The sequence below is a fragment of the Sturnus vulgaris genome, unplaced genomic scaffold, assembly GCF_052056855.1.
Source record: "Sturnus vulgaris isolate bStuVul1 unplaced genomic scaffold, bStuVul1.hap1 Scaffold_198, whole genome shotgun sequence".
Taxonomy (NCBI): Eukaryota; Metazoa; Chordata; class Aves; order Passeriformes; family Sturnidae; genus Sturnus; species Sturnus vulgaris.
The window spans coordinates 3,657,500-3,677,731 of record NW_028276185.1 but is presented as its reverse complement, the minus strand read 5'-3'; positions in this window follow the sequence as shown (position 1 = coordinate 3,677,731).

The window sequence follows — 20,232 nt, the reverse complement described above, 5'->3', positions numbered from 1 at the left end:
GCAGGAGCCGGTGCCGGAGCAGCGCTGGCTCGTCCCGGTTGCTGTGGGTGGCACAGAGGTGTCTGCCCTGTGCCCGGGGCTGTGCGGGAAAATTCCCGTGGCCAGAGGTTTGTGTGCCCAAAGGAGACAGAGGAGTCCTGTAAAAGTGACTTTATTGATGAACAGAGAGAGAGGCCATGCGGCATTTGCCATGCGGTCTCTAAAACGCCGCCTCCTTTTTATCCTCATTTTCCCGGCTGCGTCTCCCTGTCCCTTTCCCCTCTGGCTGATGTTTTTGGAGGGTTCAGACTTCCCGATCCGCCTACTGCATGTCCTCGTTAATATTCACTCCTCCTACGATATTAATCTTACTGCTTTCAATCCTTCCTTTTTTCATTTTCTCAAGAATTGCCTTTACAAACTTTTAATTTCCATTGACTCAATCTCTTTTCCTGCATCCTCTTTGGCGCAAGGTGTCGTGCATGGTAAAAAGCTGAGAGTTGCTGCAGCACGTCAGAGGAGGAGCAGCATTCGTTTAAGCCGTGGTCTGCCAGGGAACCACGAAAACGTGTCCCATTCCCATCCTTTCTCCGGAATACGAGCTATTTTCTTATTTCCTTTGCTATCTGTTTCACCACTTTCGGTTATCATCTGTTTGCAAACAGCCGTTTGCGTCATTTAATTTTCCACAAACTCCTCCTTCTTCTGTAAGTAGATAATCTGATTCCATCCCATGGTGAAATGTCTCGTTCCTCATTTCAGCGGCTTGGTCAGCAGGAAGGTCAGGAGCTGGAGCTGTCTCCTTGGTTATTATTTCAGGGATACTTTTTAACCTAAGTATGCCACTCAAATTATGGATGGATTTTCTGTGTCCTGATATGAATTCGTTAGGGATCCCAGGGGCTGGTCCATGGTGTTGTAGCATTTGTTCTGGTGGCCGTTCATCTTTTTCCCTTTTTTGGGTGCTCCCTCCTGCCACGGCTGCATCAATTGACCACTTTTATCTTATGAAATGATAAAATGTTTGGATTCCCAACTCATTTCTCTGGACTAGCAAAAACACCTCAGTGCTCTGGGGAGAGGGATGATTCCCCCACACACACTTTTTTTTTCATGAAATTTGCTCAATATTCTCCGTTTGCTGTTTCCCTTTGCAGCTTAACCAGTTTCTGTTGCAGTCAGATATCCTCACTATGGGCTCTGCCTTTAGTTGTGCAAATTCCATCTGTGCAAGCAGGCAGAGCTGGGGGTGAGGGGCAGATGGATTCAGGGAAATTCCTCCCCCTGGCAAGAAGGCCCTGGGGCATTGTCCACACTTCTCCAGAGCAATGGTAATTTGCATTTCTAAAACTCCTCTCCTGGTTGCCTGGAACTAGGATTTTCTTCCAGAGCAGCCTTTAGGTGATTCACATCTCCACCCTCACAATCTGCTTTATTTTCGTTTTTATTTTTTTTAACGATTTTTTATTAACAGTTTATGCGTTAAAGCCTCACCATTAATACTCTTCTAGGTTTGCAAAATGCAACTTAAAGGTGAACTTCTAAAGATCCATTCCGAAATTCTCCCATCATTAAGAGCCACCACAAATATATAGAAAAATATTCCAATGCAATCAAGTCTTTTCTGCCTCTTCTCCTAGGAGTAAAAATTGCTTGTCACACCCCTGGCCCAAACCTGACAATCTAAAAGTAGGATTAATGTGAAAATTTTTTCTCCTGGTGTAATCTTGTCACTGAAACTGCATGGACAATAAAAAACTCTCCAGCAATATCTTTAGTGTTAGAGAGTTAAGGCATTACTTGATTCTGGTCAGGATGTGCAACAGAAATAATTTCATCCACACATAGCCCGGGTGTGCAGAGAAAATCATTCCATGAGATGTGAATTTTGCTAGATTTTTCCTGAAATTTTACAGTCTGAACCCATTGAAATCCATTGGTTTAGTGTTTATTGCTTCCAGGTTGTGTAGTTCTTAGTTTTTGGTTTCATATTGGACCTGGATTTCTCCTCCTGTGATGTTAATGAGGTCCCACTCCTGGATTTCCTTCTCAGTCTTTTCCAGACCAGGTGTCTCCATCTATGCCGGGGCAGTGTCTGGGGTGGGTGTTCCTTGATGTTTGCTGATGTTTCCTTGATGTTTTGTTGAATGTTGTTATCTTTGTGGGAATCTTTTGGGCTATTCCCAGTCTGTTGAGATGTTAAACTCATCTCTGTTGAGTGGTGCAACATCCCTTAAAAAAAACCTTTTAAAATTTCTTTCCTGAGAGAAAGGCAAACCGAGCCTGACTAGTAAAATGGAATGTAAAAAAAATTGAATTTGGTATACTTTCCAATAATGGAATCGCAGGCAGCCCAGTGTGTGAGTGTAATTGAGAGGCAGAGTCCTGGGTGGATGCTGTGAACAGCAAAGTGCCAAGGCAGGCTCTGTGCCAGCCCAGCTTCCTGTGGCAGAGATTTCACAAGAGACAGGATTCTGGCCACAGACTGCTTGAAATATACATCCCTTATCTCCAGCCCGCACTAGGTGGAGAATTCCCAGGGTAAGGAATTGCAAAGATCAATTCCAAGGGAGATAATTGAATATCTGCCCTGGCTCTGGCCCAAGGTTATAATGGCCGGGTGCTTGGCCTTCAGCCAAGGGCACACACTGACTCAGAAAACACTTCCTAAATGCAGCAACATGTTGCATATTCATAGACCTTCATGCATTATTCAGAAACATTCTCCCCAGACCTGTAAATCATTCTTTTTCCTTCCTGGGATTCTGGTGTCCCATAATCCAGGAATGTGAAGAATTTCCTGATTATCTTTTTTACCATTCTCTGATTTACTTACATGAACAAAAGCTTTTTACATCAAAATGTTGTAATTACAAAAAATATATTTACCACAACTATTTCTAAGTTCTGTTAATCGCAGAGCTAAAATAAACTATGTTCATACAGCAAAGTTTTCCAAGAGATAGCATTCATTTTAATATTTGCAAAAAGACAATAATATAATATGTACTTATAACACACGTAGAATCCCAATTTCTTTCCTGAGTCTGGAATAGTCATAGCTGTGGCACCAATCATTTTGTTATTTTTCATTTTCTCAGCTTTTGTTCCCTTTCTTCTGTCCATACCCCAACCTTGAGGCTATTGGGGTTTAGAAAGTGATACAATGTTATGGGTAGAACAGAGAACTCTCAATTCAGGTCCTGCAGTTTCCTATTAATGCTCAGAATTCTTGCACCTCCTTTTCAGTCCTGGATTACTTCTGAGACTCCCCTGACCCCCTCTAGTTCAAGATACCACAAACCTTCAGACAAAATATCTCACAAATATTTAACTCTTTTCTCTAGCATTTGCTCTTTTTTTTTTTCAAATACTGAAAGATTATTTTTAGGCTGAACATTCAACCATTTCACAGAGGCTTCTTCTGCCACTTCTTGTCCTCCTGATTGCAGCAAGTCATCCACATCCTGCATTAACCCAATCCCTGGGTGTGGGGTAAATTCTTGTGATATTTTCTGCAAGGCTTGCCCCAATAAGGCTGGTGCTTCCGTGCATCCCTGCAGAAGGACCGTCCATGTCTTTTCCATTTTCCCTTCTACCTCTTGTTCCCACTCAAAGGCAAAATCCAGTTTACCATCCTGTGTAAGTGGGCATCCCCAGAAAGCATCTTTGCCATCAAGGACTAAATGGTGTCAGTGTGAGGAGGGCACCTGGTTGAAGATGGTGTAAGGATGTGAGAGCCCCTGGGTGCTGGGGCCCCCTTGGGCCCTGGGGTTCATCCCTCAGGGGCTGTAGAAACTCTGCCATGGCCTTTGCCTTCCCCTTGGCCTTTTCCTCCTCCCTTCTTGCATTCCCCTGCTGTGTGTTTGTGACCAAGTGCTCCAGGGGCTTCTTCTGCCCCTCCTGCAGCCCCCTCAGTGCCTGGGGGTGCTCATCCTCTGACAGCTGCTGAGCTTTCTGCTAAATCATTCCTTTCTGCACTGACCCAAGGAAAATGCTTAAAAGCTAATCTGGATGCTTGCCCGTCCAATGCCCATTTCCCAGCTGTTCCTTTGTGCTGCTGCTCCTTGTGCTGTGGCTGCCGTGGCCAGCCCGTATCCCAGAGCCGGTGCCTGTCCTGCCGCAGTGTCCAAACGCGGCCCCCCCGGCGGGCAGGGCCGGCAGCTCCACGGGGCCGGGCAGCGGCCGGGGCGTCCCGCAGCCTCCTGGGGGCCGGGGGCCACTGCCGGGCCTGCAATTGCCGGGGGGTGCTGGGCTCAGGCAGCGCCCGGCGCTGAGCCCCGGCTGCCCCACAGCCCCGGCCCGGCCCCGCAGCTCCCCACAGGCCCCCAGCCCGTGCTCCCGGTGCCGCCCCTCTGCGCCCGCTCCTGCCGCTGCCCAGCACAGAGAAACCCCCTGCAATCCTGACCTCCTTGTGTGCCTGTCCTGGCAACCGGGGATACAAAGGATCTGCAGCAGCTGGCTGTGCTGAAAACCATCCCCATCCTCAGAAATTTTCTCTTCCTCCTCTTTACCGTCCTTCATTTTTTTTTTCACAGATAGAGTGCTCCTGCTGCATCTTGCCTGAACCATATTCCTGCGTACTCCTCTTCACCCAATCCCTTCTCAGCACACCAACACCATCCATCCCCTGTTGTCTAATTCCCTTCTCGACTTCCCTTACTGGCCCCCTGGGTGTCCATGTCCTTGATTACCTCTGGGACAATGTGCAAACTCCCTCCACATGCTGCCAAGGGCCCCTTCAGAGATATTTTGGGATCATCATCCCTTTGGCCAGGAGCCCTTCCTGGTTTTCCCTTTCTACCCTCCATGGGTGCCCTGCCATGTTTAGTCCCCGAAGATCCCACTGCAGTCACTGGTGAGATTTTCAGTGCTCTCTGGCTGCCGACTCTTCCCAGACCCCCTGATCTGTCACTCGTCTGTCTCCTGGCCCCAGCGCCCCCCTGGATGGGAATTTGGGGAGGTGGGAGGGGGGGAGCGCCAAGGCCGGGCCCCCCCGCGCTGTGGTGGCGGCAGCGGCTGCAGTGGGGAGCGAGTGCGGGCGGGAGCGGCCGAGAGCCCAGCGCTGCCCCAGCCCGAGCTGCCCCAGCTCCATGGCTGCCCCTGCGCTGGGATGCTGTGGGTTTGGGGGGAAGAGGGAGCCGGCAGTGGGTACTGGGCCTGGGGGCAGCAAAAGAAGGGAAGGAAAAGCAGGGTTGAAGCACAAAATGGTCAAATACTGCACGTGGGAAAAGAAGGTGCGATTGTGCAGGAGGAGGAGGAATAGTAGGAGGAAGACGAGTGTGAGGACATTTGGCGAAAACAGAGGAGGAGGATGAGCAGAAACGGGAAGCAGCACAAGGTTCCACCCTTCCCTGTATGTGCAGCCTCCCCTCCAGCCCTAGGAGTGTTTTTCCCCCCACATGCAGCAGGTGACAGGGGAGAGGGTTCCACGATTTTCACAGGGATGAATCTTAGTGTTTCTGAGCTTTATTGGGCTGTTGGTGATTTAGTTTATTTGCAGGGCCTTAATCTTTCTATTTTGGAGAGGATTTTGGCCCAGTCTTGCTGTTTGGGGGCGTGGGGTTTGAGGTGTATCTTGATCTTTGGAGGATTTTTGGGCTGAATCTTGGTGTTTTGAAGGTTCTTACACACAGACACAAGATGCTCAGTGACTTCCTGAGATGATCTTGGGAAAGGAGAAGCCCCCAGCCCAAGTACCTCTTATCTTGTTCTTTTCCTCAAACTAGGACTTGTCATTCCAAAGGTGTGGGCAGATGGAGGAGGAGGAAAAGCCCCAGAGATCCCTCAGGAGGAGGAGCTGCAAACTCAGCCCAGGGAGCTGCGAGGAGGAAAGACCCTCCCTGAGCCGGGAAGGCGGCCAGAGATGCAGGCAGAGCTCAGAGCTGGTGGAGAAGCCTCCTGGAGGGGAGAAGCCGCACAAGTGCTTGGAATGTGGGAAGGGTTTCAGCTACAGCTCCCACCTGATCCAGCACCAGATGATCCACAATGGGGAAAAGCCCTACGAGTGTGGGAAATGTGGGAAAAGCTTCAGGACGATTTCTGATCTGATGAAGCACCAGGTGATCCACACAGGGGAACGGCCCTACAGCTGCTTGGAATGTGGGAAGAGCTTTGGGTGGATGTCCTACCTGAAGAAACACCGACGCATCCACGCTGGGGAGAGGCCCTACGAGTGTCCCAAGTGTGGGAAGAAGTTTCACACCAGCTCCGATCGCCTCCTACATGAGCGGATTCACACAGAGGAGAGGCCCTTCCGCTGCCCCGACTGCGGGAAGGGATTTAACCGCAACTCCCATCTCATGAGGCACCGGCGCATCCACACTGGGGAGAGGCCCTACGAGTGTCCTGAGTGTGGGAAGAGCTTCTCCAGGAGCTCTCACTTGACCCAACACCAGCGGAGGCTCCACTAAGGGAAGCCCTGTGAGTGCCCCGAGTGTGGGAAGAGCTTCGTGCTCTGCTCCAGCTCCATCCCCCATGGGAGGATTGGTGTTGGATGATCCCCAGTGACCCCCGTTCGGCATAGCCCTGGTGATCCCTGTTGGGTGGGGGGAAGGAGTTGGAGAGAACTTTTCACTCTCCTTGTCTTTGAGCTATTTGGTTGGTAATAAATTTCCTCCCTGTTCCCAGGCTGGGTCTGTGATGCCTGTTCTGCTGTTTTTGGACGATCTCTCCCTGTCTTAATCTGACCCAGAAATTCTCTGTTAAATTTTCTGTCCCCTGTGCAGCTGGAGGGGCAGGGTCATATTGGCTTTGATGGGTGCCTGGCATCGGGCCAGCGTCACTCAGGCCATGGGTACCCCTGAGATCCCAGTGTGGGGATGCATTCCCCCACTCCTAGAGAAAGTGCCCACCCAGACTGAGGTCAAGATGAAACATTGTTATGACTGGAACCCACCCTCTTGTGACCCTGTCAGCAGAAATCCAAAAGGAGACCTTTGAGCTCTCCTGGGCCACCGTGTGCTGTGACCAGCAGTCTCCCTCTGAGGGGCCTCTCAGAGCCAGCAAACCCTCGGCTTTGCTGTGCCTGGAGGATCGCTGAAACACGACGTGTCCTGGGCCCATACCCTCACTGCTCAAGGCCCCATCCTTTGGCCAGTGGGAGATGCAAAAACATCTGAAGGGAGGATTTCACTGAGCTCTGAGGGGAATTTTTCCCAGGTACCTTGCTTGCACTGAGTGTACTGTCTGTGTGTGTGCCCCTGCACATATGCTACAGCAAATCTGGGAGAAATCTTACATTCCTAGATGTGAAAGTACCTTGGATACCTAAGGTCTGTATGCAAGGTTTAGTTATAGTTATGAACTTTCTTAAATACTTCGGTTATTCTATTGCTAGATTGTTAAATGTAAGTCATAAGCTAAGTGGTGTTTTTCTATTAAGTTGCTAAGTACAACTTGGAAGTTATAGCTATAAGTTAGGTTAAATGCTGTTAAGTGTTATTCCTCCGTGGAATTGTTAACGTTAAGTTATAAGTTAAGTTAGGTATTAGTTCAGTGTTGTACCTCTGTTGCATTGCAGGGGCTAAGGTATAAGTTAAGTGACAAATTAAGGGAGAAGTTAAAGTGTTGTTTAGAGTTGTAAAATTTTTAGGCCGTGCTCCTTTTAATCCTTGCCCGCACTCTCTTTTGTCCCATGCGCATAAACACAGCACACACCCACCCACACTCCCCTAGGGAGTTCTCAGTTCATTTCTGTTTTGGTTGCCTGGATTTTGTTTGGTTTTGTTGTTGCTTGTTTTCCCTTGTTGTGCCTCAGCTGTCCTGTAGGCAGTAGAGTGAATCTTGCCAACAAACTTGTGCTTTGTCATTTAATATTAAATCTGACTTTTGTTCATGCCCTTGTCACCAATTTTTAAGCGATCTTAAATACTCTCATTAATGATGAATGGATAAATGGATTTCAATGGATTACAATCTCATTCATGACAGCACCACAATGTCCCGCATCACCGAGGGCCCTGACACACGCCCGTGTCACAAAGGGCCACCCCCGGCACCCAAGAGCAGAGGGACAGCCTGGAAGCGGCCCGGAGCAGCCCCGGCCTCGTGGCCTTGTAGCCCCTGGCGTGGCCAGAGCCCTGGGAGGCTTTGGCCACGGTGGGAGCCGGCAGCCCCAGCCCCGGCCTGCAGAGCCCTGGGGCTGCAGCCCGGGCTGGCCGGGGCAGGAGGAATTGGCCGGGCCGGACGTGCCAGGGCCTTGTGGGCAGTGGCTCCGTGTCCCGCGGGAGGCCGGGGACGAGGGGTGTCCCTCAGGGCTGTGCCCGGGCACCGGGGCTCGTCAGTGCCTCGCTCAGTGACACCCAGGGGCACCGAGCGCAGCCTCGGCGCCTTTGCAGGGCACGGGGAGCTGAGCGGGGCAGGGGCACCACGGAAACACCGAGTGCCTGCCCGGGGCAGAGCCGGGGCAAAGCCGGGCTGGAGAGCCGGGAGAGGCTGCTCAGAGCTGGCCCGGGCACTTGGGCACCTGGGAGACAGAGCCCGGCTCGGAGCTGACACTGAGCCCAATACCTGAGAAATAACAGCCGGCTTTTCTAGACACTCTTCATTATTCTGTATTTTCTCAACGTTACTTTTCATCAGGGAACATTTTCAATGTATATTTTACTTGATTTTTTACCCTATAGAAATGATTCCGTGTATTTTGTAATGCGCGAGGAGGGATGTGCTGGGAAATGTTGTGGTTAAGGGAGTTTTTTATTCAATATATTTTCAAATCTGAGATGTGACAAGTCCAGACTTTGACTCCAGCAGCAGTATCTGGTTCCAGACTGCTCTGCTTTTCACGGTGACATCTCCGTTCATTCAATTCCAGCAGTCAAAGCCCTTGAAACACGGAAAAGCTGGGAATGAGGTTGAAGACCTTGGAGGGTTTGCTGTGTCCGTACATTCCCCATCTCCCCTGGTGTCCGTTCAGCCTCTCCACTCCTGTCCTAGAGCACATTGCTGTATCCAGAGTTCAGTACGTGCTTTTACAGATAGATATTTACATGTGATTATTTTATACACGATTCTCTTGCAGTGAGTTACTGTGATGGTAATTCCATGATCCTCTGCTTTGTGCCCAAAGAATGGTTATTGTATCTAAACCCCGGCAGCCCGGGAGGGGATGTGTGCGGGGCCGGGGCGGGGAGAGGCTCCTTGTTCATTCCGCGGGCGTTTTGAAGCCTCGCTGCTCGGGTTTTCCGCGGCTCTCTCTGTGCACCGTGGGTTTCTGTTTGCCTGAGAAGCGGTTTTGCCCCAAGCAAACAAAGGATTTTTCCCCTTTTCTTGGCTGGGAGAGGATGCAGGGGCAGCCTTGCCGTGCCTGGAGGCGAACTGAGCAGCTGCTGTGTCGCAGCCCGGGGGCTCCGCGCCGGCAGGAGCGGAGCGGCGCCGCTGCAGCCCAAAGCCGCTGCGAGCCGGGCCGAGCCGGGAGAGAAAACAGCCCGAGGCTTCAGCCCCGCTGCTTCGCCTGCCGGGACCGTGCCCGCGGAGCCCGGCTGGGGAGGAGTTCAAGGGCAGGCGAGCCCCGGGCTTTCATCTCCTTCGGGACAGCCCCTGGTTGGTTTTTCCCCTGCGGGAGAAGCGGCGCCACCTGTACAATGTGTTGTGAGCAGGGATTTCTCTGGCATTTTGGGTCATTTTCCCTGGTGAGTGTGGGGAAAGGTCTGATAATTTAATATCCAGAAGTCTGGGAGGTTTTTTTGCTTTGTAGGCTTATTGTTTGTTAATAAACTGTTGGAGTTTTTTCCACTTTCATGTATTAATATTTATTTCCCATTGGTGGAAAGGGATTATTGGAACCCTGCAGAGAAGACAGCACTCACTCCAGTGTGCTTTTTAAAATCGTCTCTCAAACTAAGATACCCATCCCTGTGGCCTCCTGTCCACTCACCCCAAGGGACTCCAGTGGCTCTCCCAGTCCATCCCAGTCTCTCCCAGTGTCCTCACAGTCCCTCCCAGTGTCACCAGAGTCCTTCCCAATTCCTTTTAGTCCACAGACATTCCATTCCCAGTCCACTCCCAGACCTCCAGCCTCTCTCCCACTGCCATCCCAGTGTGTCCCCAAATCTCTCCCCTCTATCCAAGTGTCCTCTCAAATCCTTTTCAGTCAAATCCCAAACCTCCAGTCTTTCACCCATTGCCCCAATCCACTCCACTCTCTCCCAGTGTTCCCCTACTCTCTCCAATTTCATTCCCAGTCACTCTCAGTGCCACACCAGCCCTCTCCCATCTCTCCCAGTCCCCCCCAGCTGATCCCAGTGTGTCCCCACTCCCTCCCAGTGTGTCCATCTCGCTGCTTCCCTCGAGCTCCCAGCCCCGGCTGCCTGCTCTGCTCCCTGATGGATTTCTACCCTGCCGACATCCAGCTGAGCTGGTTCCAGGGCCAGCAGGAGCTCTCGGGACACGTGGTGGCCACCGACCTGGTCTCCATTGGGGACTGGATTTCTACCAGCTCCTGGTGCTGCTGGAAATTCCCCCCGGCACGGGGTCAGCTCCAGCTCCAGGTGGAGCACGTCAGCCTGGAGCACCCCCTGAGCCGGCACTGGGGCACGGCCCGGACCCCACAGCGTGGGGGGAGTGGGGGAGGCGCTGGGGGAGCTGGGAGAGGGATTGGGCTGTGCTGGGGTAACTGGGAGAGAGTTTGAGATAGCCTAGTTTAAACTGGGATAATGGATTGGGGGTCTAGAATGGCTGAGGAGTTTGAAGGATGTTAGGAGGGTGGGATGGGGTTCCGGGGATCCTGGAGGGCACTGGGAGGGAGTCTGGGGGTGCTGGGTGTAACGGGGAGGGATTTGAGTGAGCGTGGAGGAGCTGGAAAAAGATCAGGAATTGGAAAGCAGGGGATGGAATGAGGTTGGTTGTGCTGGGAAGAGACTGGGAGGGGTCTTGGTGAATCCTGGTGGGGCTGTAAAGGGACTGGTAGAAGGTTTGGGGGTCCTGGGGCAGCGGGGAGCAAATGGGAGGGAGTTATGCCATTTTGAGAGGGACAGGAAGGGCTTTGGTGGATCCCAAGGAAGCTGGGAAGACATTAGGAGAATGTTTTAAGGAGCTCTAGGTGGGCTGGGGGAGACTGGGAGGATTCTTCGAGTGGCTTGGAATGTCCATGAGAGGTTTTGGTTGGTCCTGACCCCTGTGGTCCCCTAGAGATGTCGCCGGACGCTGCCCACAGTAAAGTGCTGATGGGGATGGGGGCTCTGTGTTGGGCTTCGTCTTCGTGGCACTGGGGCTCAGCTACTAAGTGTGCAAGAAGGGGGGGGGAGGTCCCGGGGGTCGTGTTTCCCCTCCCCGAGTGTGTGTGCTCCTCCTAGGGACCGCCAGCCGGGGGTCACCACCTTTTCTCTGCCCACAGAACTCCTGAGCCAGCAGTGTCTACAGCCCCTCCCCGTGGCCTCGGACCCAGCCAGGATCCCACGCTCCGTCCCCTCGCTGATTTTGGGAGGGGAGTGTGTCCCCTCCAACCCTGTGTTACTCTGTCCAAGCCGAGCTGCTCCCAGTGCTCCCAATAAAGCTTCCCAGTTATACCCAGTTCCATTGACTTGGGGGCGGGACCTGGGGGGACCCCGCGGGGGGATCGTGACTGGGGGGGAGGGTGGGGTCCAGGTGGGGAACACTGGGTGCTGCGGGTCTGCCCGGCAACCGGTGAGTCATCACAGCTGCTCTCTCTCATTGGCTGAATCTTCTTCATCGCATTCTCTGATTGGCTGAGGGCAGGTCCGGGAGTTGAGAGAAGGAACAGGAGAGATCCAGCCCCGAGCACCGGCACGGGAACAACAGAGCCAGCCTGGGCACAGCGAGGAAATTTATTACCAACCAAATCACAGCGGGACAGGGAGAGGGCAAAGAAATCTCTCCAGCCCCTTCCCCCCACCGAACAGGGATCACCAGGGCTCTGCCCAACGGGGGTCACTGGGGATCATCCAACACCGATCCTCCCATGGGGATGGAGCTGGAGCAGAGCACGAAGCTCTTCCCACACTCGGGACACTCACAGGGCTTCCCTTAGTTGTCTCTATGCTGGTGTTGGGTCAAGGCTGATCTCGGTGAGAAGCTCTTCCCACACTCCCCACACACGTAGGGCCTCTCCCCAGTGTGGATCCTGTGGTCCTTGATGCTGTGGGGGGTCTTGCTGAAGCTCTTCCCTCCTTCCAAGCACCAGCAGGGATATTTCCTAGTTTGGATCTCCTGGTGCCACATCAAGTGGGAGCTCTGGGTGGAGCTCATTTCATGTTCTAAGCTCTTGTAGGGTGTCTCAGTTTGAGAGATGGTTTTTAAGAGGACACCCTGGAGTGAGTGTCATCTCCTCTACAGGGTTCCAATAATCCCTTTCCGCCAACACGAAATTAATATTAATACATGAAAGTGGAAAAAACTTCAACAGTTTATTAACAACCAGAAAGCCCACAGGCCAAGGGGGAAAAAAGTAAATAACTGCTAGATATTAAATTGTCAAATCTTATCCCACACAGACACCTGGGACAAAAGACCCAATATTCCAGAGAAATCCCCGCTCACAACACACGGTACAGCCGCCGACTTCTTCCCCAGGGGAAAAACCAACGAGGGGCTGTCCCGAAGGAGATGAAAGCCCGGGGCTCGCCTGCCCTTGAACTCCTCCCCAGCCGGGCTCCGCGGGCACGGTCCCGGCAGGCGAAGCAGCGGGGCTGAAGCCTCGGGCTGTTTTCTCTCCCGGCTCGGCCCGGCTCGCAGCGGCTTTGGGCTGCAGCGGCGCCGCTCCGCTCCTGCCGGCGCGGAGCCCCCGGGCTGCGACACAGCAGCTGCTCAGTTCGCCTCCAGGCACGGCAAGGCTGCCCCTGCATCCTCTCCCAGCCAAGAAAAGGGGAAAAATCCTTTGTTTGCTTGGGGCAAAACCGCTTCTCAGGCAAACAGAAACCCACGGTGCACAGAGAGAGCCGCGGAAAACCCGAGCAGCGAGGCTTCAAAACGCCCGCGGAATGAACAAGGAGCCTCTCCCCGCCCCGGCCCCGCACACATCCCCTCCCGGGCTGCCGGGGTTTAGATACAATAACCATTCTTTGGGCACAAAGCAGAGGATCATGGAATTACCATCACAGTAACTCACTGCAAGAGAATCGTGTATAAAATAATCACATGTAAATATCTATCTGTAAAAGCACGTACTGAACTCTGGATACAGCAATGTGCTCTAGGACAGGAGTGGAGAGGCTGAACGGACACCAGGGGAGATGGGGAATGTACGGACACAGCAAACCCTCCAAGGTCTTCAACCTCATTCCCAGCTTTTCCGTGTTTCAAGGGCTTTGACTGCTGGAATTGAATGAACGGAGATGTCACCGTGAAAAGCAGAGCAGTCTGGAACCAGATACTGCTGCTGGAGTCAAAGTCTGGACTTGTCACATCTCAGATTTGAAAATATATTGAATAAAAAACGCCATTACCTGCAACCTTTCCCAGACCATCCATCCTCACACATAATGAAATACAATAGAATTCTTTCTAAAGAGTAAAAAAAAAAGGTAAAATGAACATTGAAAATGTTCCCGGATAAAAAGTCAAATTGAGAAAATACAAAATAATGAAGGGTGTCTAGAAAAGCCGGCTGTAATTTCTCAGGTATTGGGCTCAGTGTCAGCCCAGAGCCGGGCTCTGTCTCCCAGGTGCCCAAGTGCCCGGGCCAGCTCTGAGCAGCCTCTCCCGGCTCTCCAGCCCGGCTTTGCCCCGGCTCTGCCCCGGGCAGGCACTCGGTGTTTCCGTGGTGCCCCTGCCCCGCTCAGCTCCCCGTGCCCTGCAAAGGCGCCGAGGCTGCGCTCGGTGCCCCTGGGTGTCACTGAGCGAGGCACTGACGAGCCCCGGTGCCCGGGCACAGCCCTGAGGGACACCCCTCGTCCCCGGCCTCCCGCGGGACACGGAGCCACTGCCCACAAGGCCCTGGCACGTCCGGCCCGGCCAATTCCTCCTGCCCCGGCCAGCCCGGGCTGCAGCCCCAGGGCTCTGCAGGCCGGGGCTGGGGCTGCCGGCTCCCACCGTGGCCAAAGCCTCCCAGGGCTCTGGCCACGCCAGGGGCTACAAGGCCACGAGGCCGGGGCTGCTCCGGGCCGCTTCCAGGCTGTCCCTCTGCTCTTGGGTGCCGGGGGTGGCCCTTTGTGACACGGGCGTGTGTCAGGGCCCTCGGTGATGCGGGACATTGTGGTGCTGTCATGAATGAGATTGAAATCCATTGAAATCCATTTATCCATTCATCATTAATGAGAGTATTTAAGATCGCTTAAAAATTGGTGACAAGGGCATGAACAAAAGTCAGATTTAATATTAAATGACAAAGCACATGTTTGTTGGCAAGATTCACTCTACTGCCTACAGGACAGCTGAGGCACAACAAGGGAAAACAAGCAACAACAAAACCAAAAAATTCCAGGCAACCAAAACAGAAATGAACTGAGAACTCTCTAGGGGAGTGTGGGTGGGTGTGTGCTGTGTTTAGGTGCATGGGACAAAAGAGAGTGCAGGCAAGGATTAAAACGAACACGGCCTAATAACTAATCAATGCTAAGCAATACTTTAACTTCTCCCTTAACTTATACCTTAGCCCCAGCAATTCAACAGAGGTACAACAACGAAATAATACCTAACTTAACTTATAACTTAACGTTAACAATTCAACAGAGCAGTAACACTTAACAGCATTTAACCTAAGTTATAGTTATAACTTCCATGTTGTACTTAGTAATTTAATGGAAAAACAACAATTAGCTTATGACTTACATTTTAAAACTTAGCAAAACATTTAACACTTACAGCATTTAAGTAAGTTCATAACTATAACTGAACCTTGCTAAGAGGCCTAACTTAGATATCCAAGGTATTTCCACATCTAGGAAAGCTGTATTTCTCCCAGATTTGCTATAGTATATGTGCAGGGGCACACACACAGACAGAACAGTCAGTGGAAACAAGGTACCTGTGAAAAATTCCCCCCAGAGCTCAGTGAAATCCTCCCTTCAGATGTTTTTGCATCTCCCACTGACCAAAGGATGGGGCCTTGAGCAGTGAGGGTATGGGCCCAGGACACGTCGTGTTTCAGTGATCCTCCAGGCACAGCAAAGCCGAGGGTTTGCTGGCTCTGAGAGGCCCCTCAGAGGGAGACTGCTGGTCACAGCACACGGTGGCCCAGGAGAGCTCAAAGGTCTCCTTTTGGATTTCTGCTGGCAGGGTCACAAGAGAGTGGGCTCCAGTCATAACCATGTTTCATCCTGGCCTCAGTTTGGGTCAGCACTTTCTCTAGGAGTGGGGGAATGCATCACCACACTGGGATCTCAGGGGTGCCCATGGCCTGGGTGACGCTGGCCCGATGCCAGGCACCCACCAAAGCCACTCTGATCCTGCTCCTCCAGCTGCAAGGGAAGAGAAAGTTTAACCAGGAACTCCAGGATCAGATTAAGATACGACGAGCAAACACAACAAACAGCAAAACGGGTGTCACAGACCCAGCCTGGGCACAGCGAGGAAATTTATTCCCAATCAAATCATAGCAATAGAAGGAAAAGAGAGAGAAATCTCTCCAAGCACTTCCCCCACCCAGTGGGGTCACCAGGAACACAGATCACCAGGGCTCTGCCCAACGGGGGTCACTGGGGATCATCCAACACCGATCCTCCCATGGGGGATGGAGCTGGAGCAGAGCACAAAGCTCTTCCCACACTCGGGGCACTCACAGGGCTTCCCTTAGTGGTGACTCCGTTGGTGTCGGGTCAAGTTAGAGCTCTGTGAGAAGCTCTTCCCACACTCAGGACACTCGTAGGGCCTCTCCCCAGTGTGGATGAGACGGTGCCTGATGAGGGTGGAGTTGTGCTTGAATCCCTTCCCGCAGTCGGGGCAGCGGAAGGGCCTCTCCTCTGTGTGAATCCGCTCATGTTGGAGGAGAGTGGAGCTTCTCTGAAACCTCTTCCCACACTTGGGACACTCGTAGGGCCTCTCTCCAGTGTGGATGCGCTGGTGGCTTCTCAGGTGAGAACTCAAGCCAAAGCTCTTCCCACATTCCAAGCAGCTGTAGGGCCGTTCCCCTGTGTGAACCACCTGGTGTCGGATCAGTGTGGAGCTGTCGCTGAATCTCTTCCCACATTCCCCACACTCGTAGGGCTTCTCCCCAGTGTGGGTCCTCTGGTGCCAGATCAGCTTGCAGCTCCACCTGAAACCCTTCCCACATTCCAAGCACTTGTGGGGCTTCTCCCCTCCAGGAGGCTTCTCCACCAGCTCTGAGCTCTGCCTGGATCTCCGGCCGCCTTCCCGGCTCAGGGAGGGTCTTTCCTCCTCGCAGCTCCCTGGGCTGGGTTTGCAGCCACTCCTAGTGAGGGATCTCCCAGGCTTTTCCTCCTCCTCCATTAGCCCACACCTTCGGAATGACAGTTCCTGGTTTAAGGAAAAGAACAAGATAAGAGGTACTTGGGCTGGGGGCTTCTCCTTTCCCAAGATCATCTCAGGAAGCCACTGAGCATCTTGTGTCTGTGTGTAAGAACCTCCAAAACACCAAGATTCATCCCTGTGAAAATCGTGGAACCCTCTCCCCTGTCACCTGCTGCATGTGGGGGGAACAACTCTCCTGGGGCTGGAGGGGAGGCTGCACATACAGGGAATGGTGGAACCTTGTGCTGCTTCCCGTTTCTTCTCATCCTCCTCCTCTGTTTTGACCAAATTTCCTCACAATCCTCTTCCTCCTACTATTCCTCCTCCTGAACAATCCCACCTTCTTCTCCCACGTGCAGTATTTGACCATTTTGTTGTTCAACCCTGCTTCTCCTTCCCTTCTCCTGCTGCCCCCAGGCCCAGCACCCACTGCCGGCTCCCTCTTCCCCCCAAACCCACAGCATCCCAGCGCAGGGGCAGCGATGGAGCTGGGGCAGCTCGGGCTGGGGCAGCGCTGGGCTCTCGGCCGCTCCCGCCCGCACTCGCTCCCCACTGCAGCCGCTGCCGCCACCACAGCGCGGGGGGGCCCGGCCTTGGCGCTCCCCCCCTCCCACCTCCCCAAATTCCCCTGCCGGGGGGCGCTGGGGCCAGGAGACAGACGAGTGACAGATCAGGGGGGCTGGGAAGAGTCGGCAGCCAGAGAGCACTGAAAATCTCAGCAGTGACTGCAGTGGGATCTTCGGGGACTAAACATGGCAGGGCACCCATGGAGGGTAGAAAGGGAAAGCCAGGAAGGGATCCCGGCAAAAGGGATGATGATTCCAAAATATCTCTGAAGCGTCCCTTGGGAACATGTTGAGGGAATTTGCCCATTCTCCCAGAGGTAAACAAGGACATGGACACACAGGGAGGCATTAAGGAAAGTCGAGAAGGGATATAGGCAATAGGGGATGGAAGGTGTCGGTGTGCTAGGAAGGGATTGGGTGAAGGGGAGTGTGCGGGAATATGGTTCAGGCAAGAAGCAGCAGGAGGAATCTATGTGGGGGAGAAAAAGGATGAAGGGAAAGAGGAGGAAGAAAAAAATACTAAGGATGGGGATGTTTTCCAGCAGGCTCTTATCCTCACAAGTTGCCAGCTGCTGCAGATCCTTTGTATCCCCGGTTGCCAGGACAGGCACACAAGGAGGTCAGGATTGCAGGGGGTTTCTCTGTGCTGGGCAGCGGCAGGAGCGGGCGCAGAGGGGCGGCACCGGGAGCACGGGCTGGGGGCCTGTGGGGAGCTGCGGGGCCGGGCCGGGGCTGTGGGGCAGCCGGGGCTCAGCGCCGGGCGCTGCCTGAGCCCAGCACCCCCCGGCAATTGCAGGCCCGGCAGTGGCCCCCGGCCCCCAGGAGGCTGCGGGACGCCCCGGCCGCTGCCCGGCCCCGTGGAGCTGCCGGCCCTGCCCGCCGGGGGGGCCGCGTTTGGACACTGCGGCAGGACAGGCACCGGCTCTGGGATACGGGCTGGCCACGGCAGCCACAGCACAAGGAGCAGCAGGACAAAGGAACAGCTGGGAAATGGCGATTGGACGTGCAAGCATCCAGATTAGCTTTTAAGCATTTTGTTTGGGTCACTGCAGAAAGGAATGATTTAGCAGAAAGCTCAGCAGCTGTCAGAGGATGAGCACCCCCAGGCACTGAGGGGGCTGCAGGAGGGGCAGAAGAAGCCCCTGGAGCACTTGGTCACAAAGGCACAGCAGGGGAATGCAAGAAGGGATGAGGAAAAGGCCAAGGCGAAGGCAAAGGCCATGGCAGAGTTTCTACAGCCCCTGAGGGATGAACCCCAGGGCCCAAGGGGGCCCCAGCACCCAGGGGCTCTCACATCCTTACACCATCTTCAACCAGGTGCCCTCCTCACACTGACACCATTCAGTCCTTGATGGCAAAGATGCTTTCTGGGGATGCCCACTTACACAGGATGGTAAACTGGATTTTGCCTTTGAGTGGGAACAAGAGGTAGAAGGGAAAATGGAAAAGACATGGACGGTCCTTCTGCAGGGATGCACGGAAGCACCAGCCTTATTGGGACAAATCTTGCAGAAAATATCACAAGAATTTACCCCACCCCCAGGGATTGGGTTAATGCAGGATGTGGATGACTTGCTGCAATCAGGAGGACAAGAAGTGGTAGAAGAAGCCTCTGTGAAATGGCTGAATGTTCAGGCTAAAAAGCATCTTTGATTATTTGAAAAAACAGCGCAAATGGTGGAGAAAAAAGTAAAATATTTCGGACATATTTTGACTCAAGGTTTGTGGTGTATTAACCCAGGGAGGGACCAGGGAATCTCAGAAGCAATATTACCCAGCACTAAAATGGAACTGGGACAATTCTGAGGATTAACAGGGATTTGCAGAACCTGCACTGAGGATTCTCTGTTCCAGCAAGAATATTGTACGACTTTTTAACCCCAGACAGCCCTAGTATTATGGTATGGACATAAGAAAAAGAACAAAACTTGAGAAAATGAAAAAACAAAGTGATTGACGCCACAGCCATGGCTCTACCCGAGTCAGAAAAGAAATTGGAATGGGATGTGCATGTTAAACAGGGCCATGCCAAAGGAATTTGGACTTCCCGGCTGCAGGAGCAGCATGGGAGGGCACCACTGACCCTGCACTGAAGGCAACGCAGCAGCAGCCAGGGCTCCACATCGGGCCAAGCCCCTGGGCCTGCCCACAGATCCTCTGCTGAAATCCTCTGCCTGGGCACCCTCCTTTGGCATCTCCACACACTGGGGCCAATCCTTGCTGCCACTGCTGGAGCTTCGCTGCTTTCTGTGCCTGCACTGCCACAGCTGCTGGGGAAGACAACGGCACAATTCCACTCCGCCCCTCAGTTACACTCACACACTGGGCTGCCGGGGATTCCATGGTCAGAAAATATAGCAAGCTAAAATTATTAAAAATCTATTTCTATACTCAGGCTTCATGTGCTTTGCATTGGGGAAACGAATTTTAAAGAGATTTCTAAGGAATGTTCCTCCACTCAACAGAGAGGAGTTTAACATCTCAATAGACTGGGAATAGCCCAAAAGATACTCACAAAGATAACGACCATTAAGGCCATCAGCAAACATCAAGGAACACCCACCCCAGACACTGCCCCTGGCATAGTTGGAGATGCCTGGTCTGCAAAAGGCTGAGAAGGAAATCCAGGAGTGCGGACCTAATTAATATAGAGGGGAAGAAATTCGGGTCCGATAGGAAATTAAATAGTAACAACTACACAACTTGGAAGCAATGAACATTAAACCAATGGATTTCTATGGGTTCAAACTGTAAAAAGTTAAGGGAAAATCTAGTAAAACTCACGTGTCATGGAATGATTTTCTCTGCACACCCGGGCTATTTGTGGATGAAATGATTTCTGCTACACATCCTGGCCAGAATCAAGTAATGCCTTGATTCTCTAACAGTAGAAATGGTGTTGAAGAGTTTTGGGTCCTCCCGCAGTTTTGGTGACAAGATTACATCATTAGAATGTTTTTTCTTAATAATCCTACTTTTATATTTTCCATTAAGATTGGGCCAAGGGTGTGAGAACCTCATTTCAGTGTTAGGGGAATAAGCAGAAAAAATCTTTATTCCTTTGGGGATTTTTTGGGTATGTTTATGAGTGGCTGTTAGTGATGGCAAAATTTTGGTATGGAATTTGTAATGTTCACTGTTCACCTTTAGGCTGCATTTGGCAAAACCAAAAGCCCTGTATAATTTAATAGAATATTGTTTTAAAAAGAGAATAAAAAAGAAAAGCAGCGGGAGGGGGGAGGAGAGAGAGGAGGGAGAGAATATGTGAGTCACCTGATGGGCTTTCAAGAGGTGCTTGAATTGGGGAAAAGGGGGTTGGATC